This window comes from Stegostoma tigrinum, chromosome 32 (genome assembly GCF_030684315.1).
Source record: "Stegostoma tigrinum isolate sSteTig4 chromosome 32, sSteTig4.hap1, whole genome shotgun sequence".
Lineage (NCBI taxonomy): Eukaryota > Metazoa > Chordata > Chondrichthyes > Orectolobiformes > Stegostomatidae > Stegostoma > Stegostoma tigrinum.
The window spans coordinates 3,721,984-3,733,404 of record NC_081385.1 but is presented as its reverse complement, the minus strand read 5'-3'; the positions used below and the strand labels follow the sequence as shown (position 1 = coordinate 3,733,404).

The following is an 11,421-nucleotide window of genomic DNA, read 5'->3' as shown; positions in this document are numbered from 1 at the left end:
ATGATGGGATAGTATAGGGGGAGGGGCTTAGATTAGCTCACAGGTCGGCGCAATATTGAGGGCCGAAGGGCCTGTTCTGCGCTGCATTGTTCTATGTTCTATGTGCACAACACTCTGAGTGGAAAAAGACAACTCCTTACCTCCAGCATGGGTATGGGACTAACCACTCACTGTCATACCAGGAAGTATCAGAAAGGTCTCTCATCAAAAGTCATACACTGCAGGAGGCCATCCCACCCATTATGTCTCTTTGGGAAGAGTTGTCCAATTGGCTGCTCTCCCCTGCTGCTTTCCCTCAGCCCTGCAAATGTTTTACTTGGAGAATTCATTAGAAATGGCAGGTGGTATGATGCTGTGGCTTTAACAGGTTATTTTGTCCTGGTTTTTTTTTGAAAAGATAGATTGAGCAAGACATGGAGAGCCATTTGGAAGATAGTAAACAGCTTGTTAAGGCTTAGGTTTTTTTTAAAAGATTGGAACAACAGAAGCAGCCTGAAGGGGCATGGTTAAAATCCCAGGTTAGTTGTGAAAAGGTGACACATCTTTTTTCTACTCTGTAAACTGAAGTTTTCTATCTCTTGGAATTGCCTTTTGATGTTTTTTCATCCTGGATTGCAGAACTATATAGGAAATAATCTGTTTTCTGAATTTGCCTTTTGCCTGTGTTTATGAGATGTTGCTATATTGGAATAGTTAATTAGTAATAGTTACTATATCTATTGCTCTGTTAAGTTTTCCAATAGGGTTAAGTTATTCCAATCCTTGTTTCTTTTGTTGTATTTTAACTGTTGTGGGTGAATAAAATGACTTTTGCTTTAAATCTGTTAGCCCGACCAATCAAATTGCATCTGGAATGCAATACCTTACACTTACCTTTAAAATAAGAAAAAGTTAGGGTCCAGAGTATCTTCTGAATAGTTTGAGGGAGTTTGATCTGGTTGGATAGCATATGGATAATGATGGGATAGTATAGGGGGAGGGGCTTAGATTAGTTCACAGGTCGGCGCAACATCGAGGGCCAAACTGAATACTGATCCAGCCCATGACACCCAGATCCTGTGAAAACTGATCTTCCTCCCCACCCCCAAATTAGGAGCCACGAAGCCAAACACTTCATGTTGACTTGACCCTTTCACAACCAATGTTTGACAATAAATGGAAACAGGTCATAAAGAGAAATAGCAATGTTTAGTCAGGAGCATCATTGAAAACTTGATCAATCTGCAGTACACTGGGACAAAAGGTGGATGTTGGTGAAAAAAGAAGCTGAGACTATTTCTACAGCAATCACACAATTGCTCAGAATTGTACATTGCTGGTGCTGTTTCCAGTTTCAGTGAGGTGAAGTTTCTAATCCACGATGATTTATCTTCATGGAGATGACTCCTCCTTCTGCCCTATACCGTGCCGTCAGTGGCCAATGTGCTCACAGCTCACAGCTGCCCTCAGGTGGGTACTGACAGTACAGCAGCCTGCTGCTCTCTTGCTGAATCACTTCAAGAAGGACCCAGAATTCCCAAAACTAACCATCTGCGTGGCATTAAAAGCAAAATACGACAAGATGCTAAAAGTCTATGAAAGAGACTGAAGATGCTGAAAACAGGTTAGTCAGCATCTGTGAGAGGAATGTTATTTCCTTTGTTTTAGACCACTCCAAACCTTAAGTGGTAGATGCACATGTTAATAGAATTTGATTAAGGTCAGGGACACAATCATGTCCAGATGGAGGTACAACAATACCAGATAACAATAATTAATAGGATGGTGTAAAGTTCTCAGAGTTAGCATGTTGTGTAGTTAATTAAGTGTCCTGTAGCTGACCAGCATGGGAATGACATGACTTAAATAAAACAAAGACCTGCAGATCTGATTTGTCTGACTGGCACTGACAGTATCATATGTGATTAGGAATTATAGAGTGATAGTTGGAAAAAGCAAATGACTTGTAGTGATAGACATCTTTCAACAGTTACTTAAAAACTGCAGATCTGAAACGCAGAAAAACAAAGAGAAACTCAGTAGGTCTGCAGAGAGAAAACACAGTTATGTTTTTAGTTCATTTGAAGAAAGGCACAGGACTCAAAATGTTAACGCTGTTTTCTCTCCACCAATGCTGCCAGACCTGCTGAGTTTCTCCAGCACTTTCTATTGTACTGTGTTTGTGACCGTTACTTGTACAGGGTGCAGTTGTGACTGTGGTAGGTTTGTGCTCCGCATAATGGTGCAAACTGCTGCAACATATTCAACAATTGAAAAAAATTGAAAAATCCGTGTGAAATATTCCCTTACACCTGGTGTATTGCTTCTTTTGTAGGTTTTTCTGTGCACACTGTGATTCTCTGGTTGTTGTCCACTGCAGATGAGTGCTGGTATGCGATTAGGATTAGCTTCCCATCACTGATCTGATGACACCCCTACTTCTGAACAAACATCCTTCCCTAGTGCACACCACGGCAAGTTAATGAAGAACAAAACAGCATGGATTCTTTTTATATTCACTTGTGGGACCACAAACCTGAAACATGAGTAGGGAATGCTAGAAATATTCAGCACAAGAAGCAGAATCTATTGAGAGAGGAAAAATACTGTTAATATTTCAGATCAGTTATTTTCATCAGAACAGGTTAAACAAAATCAAGCTCCCCTTCCCCAAATTTCACTCATTAAAGCTTACTGCTGCTTCAAGAGTTGGTTAATCTCTCCATCTGTTAGCAACCTGCTATTTGTTCAATCCTAGATAACAAGGTGTAGAGCTGGATGAACACAGCAGGCCAAGCAGCATCAGAGGAGCTGGATAGCTGACGTTTCGGGCCTAGCCCTTCTTCAGAAATTGTTCAATCCTCTTGTTTAAATGAATGTTTAACCCTGTAAGGTATGAATCTTTCTCTAAACCTATGCTAGAACAGTAGAGGCAAAATGAATAACCCAGAGCTTGTCCGTGTTAAAGTCAACTGTTGTGTTTAGAATTCCACCTATATTATTCAGTTTCAGGTCTAATAACACAGACAGTACCTCTAATGTCAAATGAATACAGTGAAGAATGACGAGTTCTCTTACTGGTACTGGCCGCGTCACGTGAGATCAGGTGTTGAAGAATGATTGCTGGAAAAAGTAAATGACTTGGAATGATACACATCTTTCAACAGTTACTTAAAATACATTGAAATATCTTGAAGAAGTGTAAGTTACAAATCAGAAGTGACAGCTGATACACAGCAATATCCCCTTGAACCACAAACATGTTGGCTTAGAAAAAGTGACAAAAGCATTGAGGTTCCTTTCCTGAGGGATAGAAATGAAAAGCAGAGAAATTATGTAAAACTTGCACAGAACTGTGGTTGGACTGCACTTGGAGCTTTGTAAACAATTCTGATCTCCAAATTATTAATAAAAAATCAAAAGACACGAGAGATAGTGCAAAAAAATCAAAGATGATACCAAGACTAAAAGATTTCTAACAAGCAGCAATGACAGAACTGTTTGGGATTATTCTCCAGTAAAGAGAAGATAAAGTGTGGCCTAAAATAAATCATTAAAATTATGAATGGGTTTAATAACGCAGACTTAGAGCAGATGTTTTCACTCAAGTGGTGAGACCAAAACTAGGGCCCTATGGGCCCTCTGGCGCTACAGATATAGCGTCCTTACTACTGGACCAGGAGGCTTGGGTTCAAGTTCTACCTGTTCCAGAGGAGTGTAATAACATCTCTGAACAGATCGATTAGACAAATAGGTTAAAATTTTTTAAAAAATTAACAAATCTAGTTGAAGCCAAAATTAGGAAATTGTATGTAAACATTCAATTGTATCCGTGGGCGTTTATAAAGCTAAACTAGGCCTTCCTGTGGTGGAGAGAGAGAGTCCCTACTGCTGGAGAGGGAGGCCTGGGTTCAAGATGGCACCTGCTCCAGAGGCGTGTAATAATATGACTAAACAGATTGATTAGAAAAATAGGTTACATTTAAAAAAAAATGAGGGTCCCCATGAGCCTTCTTGTGATGCAGTGGTTTTGTCCCAACCCCTGGACCAAGGGGCCTGGGTTCAAGTTCCACTGGCTTCAGAAGTGTGTAATAACATGTCCGAGCAGATTGATTAGGAAAATAGATCAATTAAAACAAAACTAGGAGTCTCCACTTCCAGCTCCATTTTTATTTAGCCCCGTCCTTGTCTCCCTCACCTTTCATGGGCTGCATTGACCTCAACATGTAAATTCTTCAACTGGGAAACATGGGAATTTGGGAGAAACCTCTTTTCCTAGAGAATAGGGAGTGAACTTGGAACTCAGTGCCATACAGCATGGTTGGGACAAATAACAGATATATTTAGATATAGGATGTGGTCATTGACCCCTTTGAGATGACTCCACCATTCAACAAGTTTATGATTGATCCAGCTGGTGGTCTCAGCTTCTCTTCCTTGTCTGAGCCCATCCTCTTAACACCCTTTATCTATCAGAAATCTATTTAACTCAGCCTTGAATACATCATAGGACTCAGTCTCCACTACCGCCTACGTAAGACAATTCTGCAGCCTAATGTCCCCTTTTTGAGCGAAAACATTTCCCCTCGTTCTGTCTTGAAACAGAGGCAACTATAACTGCTTTGTTTTAGTCTCTCACAAGAGGAAACATCTATCCAGTATAGATTTAGGGAGGCAGGTGGATGAACATCTGACGGAGAAAGGAATTGAAGCCCGTGGAACAGTGAGATTAATTAATGTGGGTGGTGGGGGGGGGGGTCACATGATGAACGTAAACATTGAGTTAGACCAATGGGGTGAATGGTCTTTTTCTTCATTTTAGACCCAATGTAAATAACTAGAAAAGGTAAATCGGTAAAATATGATTCCCATTTTGTTGGCATTCAGAGGTATTTTCTGATTGGCTGATTCAGTAGCCAGCTGGGAGCTGGTTGGATGTGAAAATTCTGCCCACATTTAATGACAGCTAATTTTCAGTCAAATTCTGACAGCAGCTTTTTTGTGTACATTTATTTCACAGACTGTTATCAGCTGAAAAGTTTGTGTCGACAGTAACTGGCAGGCCCTGGGGTGAATGAAGGGGATTTATAATCCGGCCAGTGGTTGATCTGTACTCAGGACTGTGCAGTGAATCAGATTAAGGGACTGCAGGCAAACCAGAATGGTCTACATTTAAGAATTATTCACCACGCCACTGTAAGCTGACGTTACACTCTTTTATATCAATATTATTTTTCATTCAGCAGATGTTCTTTATTTTGAGATTTCCAATACCTCAATTTGGCCGGATGTGGATAAAGAACCATATTGGGCAGTAGGAAGAGAAAGTGGTGTTGTGAATTACATGGAGAATTAGTGAGAAAGAAGTGTGTAAGCTTTAGGAGGATATACTACCATAGAATATCTACAGAAGAGGCACTGATCTTACATAACACAAAAGTTTCCCGCATGATGGAAAAAAAATGAATATATATAGACTCTTCGAAAGCTAGAATACAACTCTGAGGGTTAGAGGGAAATGGGCCAAACAGATGCGACTTGTTTCGCTTGGGAAATCTGGTTGGCATGGATAAGTTGGATCGAAGTATCTGTTTCTGTGCTGTATGACTCCATGGCTTTATGATTCAACTCACAGACTGTGTGTGGCATCAGTGGAATGGACGAAGCCAATGTAACATGAATAATAATCCCTTCAGAACAATGATCTTGTATAACAGACTGGACACAACAAACCCCCTTGTAAGAGAGAGCACAAATTTCAAGAATAAGAGGACTTGCTTTGAAGGAGATGAGGAGAAATTTTCTTCTCCTGAGTGCTGTTAGTCTGTGGAATTATACTCCACATAGATAATAGAAACTGGCTCTTTAAGTCTTCAAAGCTGAATTAAATAGATTTTTGACAGAGCAGGGAGTCAAAACTATGTGGGGGGGGGGGGGGAGGGAAGAGCAGACAGAGAAGTGGAGATACCACGAGCTGATTAAATGTCAGGTGCCTCACAGGCCTTGGTCTGCTCCTAAGTCCAATCTTCTCTCTCTATTCACAAAGAATTTTTATGAAATGTATTTAGATTAATATGTCATTTTGCTTAAAGGACAGCGCAGCCATAAAAAAATCCGAACAAACAAATCCTCATAAAACTGCTACACTCACTGTATTGCATCATGCTTCTCCCTTTAATCTAAATTAATAACTGGATTTGATATTGAGGGCATAATAACAAAGTCCGTAGTGGATTCGAAACTCAAATATGAAGTAAACAAAGAAGTAGGTAATCTCAAACTTCAAGAGGACTGAGACAGCTTGATGAAATGGGCAAACATGGCAAATTAAATTTTGCACTGAGAAATGTGAGGTGATACATTTTAGTAAGAAGACTGAGTGACAATATAAGCAACAATTTTAAAAGGCATTGGGTAGAAAGAGGCACCTGGGAATGTATATACCTAAATTTTAAAAATTTGGTAGAACAAGTTAAAGAGGCTACTAAGAAAAAGGCCATATGGAATCCTTGCTTTATTACAATCATAAATATAGGAGCAAAATTAGGCCATATAGCCCATTGAGCCTGTTCTGCTATTCAATCATGGGCTGATACGTTTCTCAAACCCATTCTCCACTTATAGATGAATAGCACGCTAAGCAATGAAGTTATGACAAACCTTTTAAAACACTAGGGCTGTGAATAGAACCAGGTGGATCTTAGTGACTGAGATCCTTGATTGGCTCAGATTAACAGCTCCAATCAGGGATTTCTAGGTTGTAGATATAACAGGGGATTCAGAATTGCCTGATTGCAGGCACTGACTTTGAGCTGACTGGCCATTGCACTATGCACATGTAAGGAAAGGGTGATTTGGTGACAGGCTACCAGCCTCTGTAAAGTTATTTCAGCTAGTTAGGCCTCAGTTGGTGCATTGTTTGATTCTGGGTTTCAGGAAGATTGTGATGGCCAGGGGCAGGATATGGAGGAGATTTATTTTATTTTTCCTATATATCCAGAGGTGATATCACACACAATCTGGCAGTTTTTTTTTCCACCACCAAGTCATCTGTGGCAATTTTCACCAATTAACTACCACAATTAAACCACCTGTATTTCCAGAGATAAGAGATAATGGGAACTGCAGATGCTGGAGAATCCAAGATCACAAAATGTGAAGCTGGATGAACACAGCAGGCCAAGCAGCATCTCAGGAGCACAAAAGCTGATGTTTTGGGCCTAGATGCTTCATCGGAAAAGAGGGATGGGGAGAGGGTTCTGAAATAAATAGGGAGAGGGGGGAGGCTGACTGAAGATGGATAGAGGAGAAGACTGGTATAGAGGAGAGTATAGGTGGGGAGGGGATAGGTCAGTCTGGGGAGGATGGACAAGTCAAGGAGGTGGGTTGAGGTTAGCTAGTGGGAAATGGAGGTGTGGCTTAAGGTGAGAGGAAGAACAGGTTAGGGAGGTGGGGATGAGCTGGGCTGGTTTTGTGATGCAGTGGGCAAGGGGAGATTTTGAAGCTTGTGAAGTCCACATTGATACCATTGGGCTGCGGGGTTCCCAAGTGGAATATGAGTTGCTGTTCCTGCAACCTTTGGGTGGCATCATTGTGGCACTGCAGGAGGCCCATGATGGACATGTTGTCTAAAGAATGGGAGGGGGAGTTAAAATGGTTTGTGACTGGGAGGTGCAGTTGTTTATTGTGAACCAAGCAGAGGTGTTCAGCAAAGTGGTCCCCAAGCCTCTGCTTGGTTTCCTCAATTCCCACCCTTGTCTGCTCTCTGGAGAGACCATTCTCTCTGACTCCCTTGTCCGCTCCACAGTCCCCTCCAACCCCACCACACCTGGCACCTTGCCTGGCAACTGCAGGAAGTGCTACACTTGTCCCCACACCTCCTCCCTCACCCCCATCCCAGGTCCCAAGATGACTTTCCATATTAAGCAGATGTTCACCTGCACATCTGCCAATGTGGTATAGTGCATCTACTGTACCTGTTGTGGCTTCCCCTACATTGGGGAAACCAAGCGGAGGCTTGGGGACCACTTTGCAGAACACCTCTGCTCGGTTCATAATAAACAACTGCACCTCTCAGTCACGAACCATTTTAACTCCCCCTCCCATTCCTTAGACAACATGTCCATTCTGGGCCTCCTGCAATGCCACAATGATGCCACCTGAAGGTTGCAGGAACAGTGACTCATATTCCACTTGGGAACCCTGCAGCCCAATGGTATCGATGTGGACTTCACAAGCTTCAAAATCTCCCCTCCCCCAACTGCATCCCAAAACCAGCCCAGCTTGTCCCCGCCTACCTAAACTGTTCTTCCTCTCACCTATCCCCTCCTCCCACCTCAAGCTGCACCTCCATTTCCCACCAATTAACCTCATCCGCCTCCTTGACTTGTCCGTCCTCCCCAGACTGACCTATCCACTCCCCACCTATACTCTCCTCTCCACCTATCTTCTCCTCTATCCATTTTTGGCCCGCCTGCCCCTCTCTCCCTACTTATTTCAGAACCCTCTCCCCATCCCCCTCTCCGATGAAGCGTCTAGATCCGAAACGTCAGCTTTTGTGTTCCTGAGTTGCTGCTTGGCCTGCTGTGTTCATCCAGCTTCACTCTGTTATCACCTGTATTTCCAATAGTTTAATTTAAGTGCAAAGCCTATCCAGAACAATTCAATAACACCAAAAGTGAGAGACAGAGATAAGGAGAGGGATAAATCAGAGTTGGTGGAGGAGGTAAGGTACTCTATCCCTTGTGGTTCCCACCATTTGGAGGAGATTCATCATAGATGAGAGACTTTAGTGAAGTTGGAGAGATTGAAAAAGTTGGGTTGGCTTCCAGACAGCATGACTGAAAGAGAGAAAGTGGAAGATTTGACAGAGGTGTTTAAAATTATGAATGGTTTTAATCAGTTTCCAGTTGTGCAGCATAGACAGAAATGGGCTTGCAGGGTAATGCAAGGTGAAAAGAAACATGAAGACCTGGGTAGTGGGGACATTACTTCTGACGATGTGGCATCTGGTGCTGACTGCTCACCATGAACTGCATTCCCTGCATTTCACTGCCCATTTGCTCTGCATGCAGTGATGGTATTCAGGGTCAGATACTGGTCAAAGGTGACTTGCACCATGGTGCTTGCAAATTGAACTTGGGATCTCGACAATGTTGAAGTTAGCAGCAATGATGCTACAAAAAGCCAACATTTGTTAAAGATGAACCACTATTTGTGCAACCTCCAAGGGTCCTGTGTGAGCTTCACATCATCTCTTCTTCACTTGTTATGAGTGTGTAATGATGGTCTGTACTGAATACAGTGAGATTTTGAACAGTTGATGTGGGTCTGGGTTAGACACTCTCTCTTCACAAATACATTTGGTAGTCACTCAGTCAGTGCAATCCCTTCACCAAGTTGCTGCACAGACTAAATCTGAAGGTGGAGAGATGATGGAGACATGTCCATCTTTTTCATGGTGCAGTCAGTAGGTCTCACTGTGCGGTGAAGTGTGCTCATTTCTCATCTGCAGGGTATGTCAGCAATGACACTTCTGAAATCCAACAGCCTTTTTGGCATAAATTAAAAACGAAAAGAATTGTGGATGCTATAAATCAGAAACAAAAACAGAAGTTGCTGGAAAAGCTCAGCAGTTCTGGCAGCATGTGTGAAGAGAAATCAGAGTTAATGCTTTGGGTCTGGTGACCCTTCCTCAGAACTGAGCTTTTCCAGCAACTTCTGTTCTGAAATTAGGTCATTTCCACTGAGATGACAGTACTCTGACACTGATGGGATGTTGGTTGCAGTGGTTTTCTGCCTAAAACAAAGGTGGATGCAGGGCCGGTTACAACCCCAGGAGAAACAGCAGGATGGAGCAGAGGGAGAGTTCATTGCCACAGCACCCCTTAGGATGTGTGATAGTCACAGGAGGCCCAGAGTTACTCTGCTTTTGACTCATTTCCTGGGAATTAGCGAGGTGCAGTGAGGGTACAAGCTCAGTACGTGCTATACTTCTGTGACAGGATTATGCTGGTTTACTGGAGTGGGACCTGAAACTGTAGGAGTGAGACGCTGTCCTCTAAGTGACTGTGAAGGTGACAAAAGTTTGAACTTCTCCACATCTGGCTCCTTTAAGACAGCGAAGGGAGACCTGTGTGAGATCTCAGTTATGCACCCACAAAAATATCAGGAGAGTGATCAATGCCATCTCTGTAAGGTCTCACTGGTTCATTTCATTCCAGTAGGATTTGGGAATAGAGCTTGATTGGCACCCTGCACCTGGGGCAATGTTTGCATCCACATGACACTGAGAACCATATCACCACACTTTAGAATTCATCTACAGGACGCGATTCCAATCCATGAATGTTCAGATGAACTGTGATCACTGTTAACACTTGCTGTAAGTGTGTGTCCAATACCCTGGCAGCTGCCATAAATCCTAAATCCTGGAACACTCTGCTGCATTTGAGAATCCAGGTGGACGAGAGCTACCCACTGTGACCACAGCTCATGAGGTTAATGAAGAACCTCCAGACTGGTGTTGATGCTGCACATGCCCCGACCAGGGTTGTGATGGAACATGATACAGGTCTATTGAAGATGCAGTTCCACTGCTTGGATTGATCTGTGGCAGCCCTCCAGTCTAGTCTTGACAGAGTGTGCTGCATTAACATGGCATGGCATGCTCTGCTCAATTGGAGCATACAATGAGGCAATATGCTGGAGGAATGGCAGCAGGCTGCCGGAAAGGAGGAAGCTCCATTGTTCATGACAGACCTCAGCTGTGTCAGGCACTACAAGCCTGATAGAATCTCACTGACACCCGAGTGCAATAGATGAGAGCTTGGTGCAGGATCTGTGTGGACTGTAAAGTATGCATTGGTCATGATGTCAAAATCTGGTCTGCTTTGTGGGGTAAACCACGCCTTCTATTGGTTTTGGTTGCATTTACTTTTTCTATCCGCAAATAAAACCTCATGTTTGGACTTACAGTAAGTACATAAGTACATAAGAACATAAGAACTAGCAGCAGGAGTAGGCCATTCAGCCCTCGAGCCTGCCCTGTCATTCAATAAGATCATGGCTGATCTTTTTGAGACTCAGCTCCACTTACGTACCCACACACCATAACGCTTAATTCCTTTACTGTTCAAAAATTTATCTAGCCTTGCCTTAAACACATTCAGCAAGGTAGCTTCAATTCTTTGACAGATGTTTATGATGTTTCCCTGCTGGACAAATGATAAGATGGTAGTCCACAGGAGGCATTGAGGACATGGTAATGCTGACTTAGAGGAGGTTCAGATGGAATGTAGCTACTGACAAGTAAACTGAGAGGTGTGGTGGTTACATAACCAATAGTGTGAGAGAATGAGGTATGCGCAATGGAGTATTAGCCATATGGGCTATGTGCTGTGGGCAGCATGACTACATGACTGAACTGCTACAATGTTGCAG

At 42.8% G+C, this 11,421-nt stretch overlaps 1 protein-coding gene across 1 annotated transcript in view; it reads left to right on the top strand.

Annotated features, from left to right (window-relative positions):
- Positions 1 to 1,487: 1,487 nt before the first annotated feature.
- Positions 1,488 to 11,421, top strand: part of ten1 (TEN1 subunit of CST complex) — a 42,672-nt gene continuing 32,738 nt past the window's right edge. Inside the window, exon 1 of the mRNA XM_048562216.2 lies at positions 1,488 to 1,603. The gene's annotated coding sequence lies outside the window, so the exon portion shown is untranslated. The remainder of the gene's footprint in view (positions 1,604 to 11,421) is intronic.